The sequence below is a fragment of the Cibotium barometz genome, chromosome 24, assembly GCF_041138505.1.
Source record: "Cibotium barometz isolate CiBa-2024 chromosome 24, ASM4113850v1, whole genome shotgun sequence".
NCBI lineage: Eukaryota > Viridiplantae > Streptophyta > Polypodiopsida > Cyatheales > Cibotiaceae > Cibotium > Cibotium barometz.
In genome coordinates, this window is record NC_141069.1 from 31,406,208 (window position 1) to 31,410,791 (window position 4,584).

The following is a 4,584-nucleotide window of genomic DNA, read 5'->3' on the forward strand; positions in this document are numbered from 1 at the left end:
CGAGGCCCACAAACTTGGCTGTCTCCACCGGGCGTCATACTCTCATGAGTGCCCTGCCATCATCCTCATCCGGTGTACTCTCCCACTTGGGGTTGTCTCCCAAGGGCGACGGCCTCCTGTGCTATGGTGCTCCTGCTCCACGCGCTCTACACTCCTTTGCTCCATCTGTCGGTGTGTGCCCGACTGGTACCCCTCCCCCCAATAAATAGGGAAGGAATGCCCAAAAAGCGCACACTATCAATAGCGGACCAAAAAGCACATGTCCAGCCACAACATATCACACTCTAGCTCGCCAATCTGCCTGCCCATAGCGTGCACATGACACGAAGCTAGAGAAAGCATTCCCTGAGGGTATGTACTCAGAACAAGTACATCATTAAGTTCTCAAAGGCGTAGCGATCGGCTCCGACAGGCGACCCACCACTGTGTTAAGGGCAAGGGAAAGCAAGCATTGGACAACAATGGAACAAATGCAATTCTTCAGCAAGACTTGGAAGTGGAGATCAAGAGTGAAAGGTATTCAAACAAAAAAATCAAAGTCAGAGTCAGAAGTAGCAGGTCAAAGTTAGAAGTCCAGGGAGGAAGGATGACAGAGTGTCCACCCCGTCATCAAGTTTAGCAGGAGGGGATGTCACGTGCACAACCGTGCCATGGCTAATCCTCAACATGAACAACCTAATCCCTAATCGGTATAGCAGATAGACAGCATTAAGATCATCATTACTATCAGCAAAATGGCATCATCAACAGTGGCCACAATACCAACATCAGCATCAATGTCATCAACATTGGCAACACCATCATCATCATTGAGGCATGGGGCTTCTGTCAGCTAGCTATTGACAGCCCAAAAAAAGCTCTTGCAGCAGGTCAGACAGCAATTAGACCAAGGCCAACAAGGAGAGATAGTAGAAGAAGTGAAGCGTAGAATTTATGGCATTTATTGCCCATTCCCTTGTCCAATGCCTCACCAACAGTCTCTGCTAGCCGACTAGCACTCCAAGCATATATAAATACATCGAGTCATAAATCCAGTTCACCAAGTCATTTTCATCATTTCATCCATCATAGAAGTAATCACTAGAAGTCATGTAAAATGCCACTTTGAGACTGACCTAGGACTCAGTCATGTACATGCATTCACCAACCTTTTTGTACCATATAATACAAAGAAAAGCTTGACACCAATCTCTCTCTCTTCTTCTCTCTCCTCTGTCTTAATCATGTTTATTTCAATATCTTGTAAGTTGTTCTTAATCAGGCTTAGGGCTGTGGACCAATACAACAAAGCTTCTGTGCACGCAACATTGGTACAAAAAGATTGCTGAATGCATGAGCCTGACTAAGCCCTCAGTCAACCCCAAAAGGGGTGATCCTAGCCTTTTGCATGACTTCAACTCATTACTTCTATGATGGATGAAATGGTGAACTAGATTCATAGTTGTCATAGTACGAAAATACGACACCGTATGGGAATTTTTGGTACGATATGACATTTTGAGATACCGTACGATAAAATACGGGTTTTTTTTTATAACTTACAAACTATGGAGCTTCAAGCTTGGATGTGAGGGAAGATTGGGGGAGGTAGTGCTTGAGAAACCAGAACACGGAGATGTGTCTCTCCCAGTTGGATCTCCCAATTGTCTCCAAAAAAGAGCCTACATGGATAATGCGATGCCAAAGGTCTCCAAGTGTAGTGTATATGACTAAGGGACCATCCTTGCACAGATACGGGCAGTGCATCTAGGGTGATAGGTTTAGGGACTCCTCTGTAGATCAAAATGGCTCTGTCAAAATCTTCTCCCTCATACATAACTTGAGGATCTGACTGTCTAGCCTACCTATACCAAGGATCTCCAAGTGATGTAGCAAGATTCTCCCCTCATCCTACTAATCAAGTGTACACCACCTTGCCATGTTTTTTTAGGTCTCTCAACAACCCCATAAGGAATGCTGAGTGGACACAAAAGTTGCAAAGTATTGCGGGCATTTGGGATCTTCCATCTTTAATTATTAAGCACGATTTCTATTTTTGTTGAGCATTTGGATCTATTTCTCAAATGGGAGGGGGAAAACATATATATGTACGTACATACATACGTACATATGTATGTATTTGTCGGACCGAGAGCGAAACTCATCGATACATCCTTGCCTACATTCAAAGGAGTGAAAAATATTCTTCCAAAAAGATTTTCCAATTCGTCCTCGGAATCGCCCAACACTTGCTCTAAAGCACAAGCCCTTGTAGATTCCAAACCTGGAATACTAGGAGGTCAAGGTGCCGACTCCATCTAGACGAGACAAATAAATATAGCCTCTATTTTAGCCATCTACGCATCCATGGATGCCTTCATGCCGAGAAGCAAATCAATGAGCCGTGAATCGATGACAAATATCAAGTGATCAAGGACTTGGTGAGAGGGATTTCCACCCTACGTGATGAGTAAGGGTTTGTTGGTGGGACAAGAAAGCATAGTATACCCCAATTAATCCCGAACTTGTGCACTCCTGGAATCTAGGTGCTCTACCCTATCCAGGCAATCAAAGCAGACAGGTACCAAAAAAGAAAAGAAATTTGTAGGTTTCCTAGGCCTTTGATATCAACTATAGAACGCTTGCGCCTGTATGCTCGGGTTTTCCAGAGATAGAAAGAAGAGTGTGTCAGAATCACACATACAACACACACGAGTCCTAAACTACTTCTCTCTATTATATACAAGAAAGAAGTAGAACAATTGATGTAGCTGAGGATCAAGACATCAAATCACAACCCTATGACCTACTGAACACTCCTGGCTAGCACTTCGCCTACAAAGAAACGCTCTGTGAAGTCCAACATTGAGGAAAGAAGATGAATATGACGACTAAGCTACCCACAAATATATATATATATATATACGCATCAATGCTCGTAATCGGCTAGTAGTATTGATGTCAGTCGCCTGAATCCAATTGCCACATCATCACCTTGCCATGTCATCATTTCCACGTGGTGGGTCGCGTGTCATCTGCGCAGTCTGCCTCTACATGTCAACTGCTATCAAATGACTGTGCCCTGCATACTCATAGGTGTGTCACACTTTGGACCATTATGAGTTCTTTTCACTTGTGCTCACTTGTTATTATTATCGGTCTTTTTTACTAAATAAGGGATTACTTGAACTTGCCCTCTAAATTTAACTTATTTCTCATGGTAGGGGTGGACAATACTTGAGTGATATTTTGTATAGTGATGCAAAAAGGATCAATGGACCTTCTTAAAAACAACTTGAGCATCAACTCAATGTATTAGAAAGGCAAACAAATATCCCCTAGTATATTGCCAAAAATAGCACACTCAAATGCAACTGCTAGGTGAGAGGTGGCACACAAAAATAACTTCTTCTTTTTTTGCAAGAAAGTGACTTCTATTAAGTATGAAAAAGTCTATACAAAATCATTGCCATAAGATGGAAAATCTCATCACAAGACGCACTGATGGTGCCAAGAGATTCTAGCGGGAGTCTCTTAAAAGAATATACCATGGTCCCACTCTAAAGGTGATCTAGGGCACACAGATTCATGATATTATGTGCATCTCTAGCATTTGGGGAGAGATTGTCTACTATTCACACCCTTCAGGCCACGTGGACTCTTATTCAAGCACCCTCTAGAGCAGCAAACAAAAAAGCCTATTTTTCTGTAGGCAGTATGGGTTATTTGAAGCGACAGGCTGAGCACTAAGTGTACAATGGGAAGGATTACACGCTTAAGATCCATACAACGTTCTTAGGCATGGTTCACATGTGATAGACAAGTTCACACGTCATGCATGGTTCACAAGCATGCCGTACCTATCCATCTTCTTGCTTCATGTCTCAAAAGGCCTGAATTTACCCTTGTATTCAGAGACCGTACGCAAATGTCTACCTCATGGTGTACAAAGTTGGCAGTTGCAAGGTGGATGGGTATGACACATGCCAGCCTCGTCGCTCAGAATGATTCCTCTCTCTTTCTCTTTCTTCCAAACACACACACACACACACACGTGTAACAAAACAACTAACAGAGCACGACAGCGCGCGAGCGCGACAAGACAGCTAACAGAGCACGAGAAAATTGGCATACCTGATGAATCGGAACCTAAGAGGTTCAGAATGGCCGAAGCGCGCGCAAGAGAGAGAGAGAGAGAGAGGGAGGAGCTCTGTTTGAAGAAGCCTTCACACAATTCGAGAAGCTGCTGGACGAGGACCTTGGGTTTCCTTTCCTCTATCAATTAAATTAGTATTTTTTCTTCCAGCGAACGTTATCAAACCTTAACTTCTCCGTAACGCTGCATTTCTACTTTTCTTTTTTTAGTTTGGTAAAGCTTCAAAAGAGCTTGAGTTAATTAGTGTTCCCCAAGGTTGTAAACTATTGTTTTTTTTAATCTGTAGGGACTTGGTGACTCTTTTTTTTTATCAATAAAGTATTTATATTAACTATTCAAATCAGTCATACATCATACATCACCCGACTATCAAACTCTTTCATATATCACCCCCACAACCACAACTATCTACTCCTTTTTTATCTCATTCAAAATTTTACAACGAAATT

At 42.6% G+C, this 4,584-nt stretch overlaps 1 long non-coding RNA gene across 1 annotated transcript in view; it reads right to left on the reverse strand.

Moving 5' to 3' along the window:
- The window catches only part of LOC147625179 (uncharacterized), a 62,886-nt gene extending 58,666 nt beyond the window's left edge, over positions 1–4,220 (reverse strand). The window contains exon 1 of the long non-coding RNA XR_015268936.1: positions 4,114–4,220. This is a non-coding gene — a long non-coding RNA (uncharacterized LOC147625179). The remainder of the gene's footprint in view (positions 1–4,113) is intronic.
- Between the last annotated feature and the right edge of the window lie 364 nt (positions 4,221–4,584).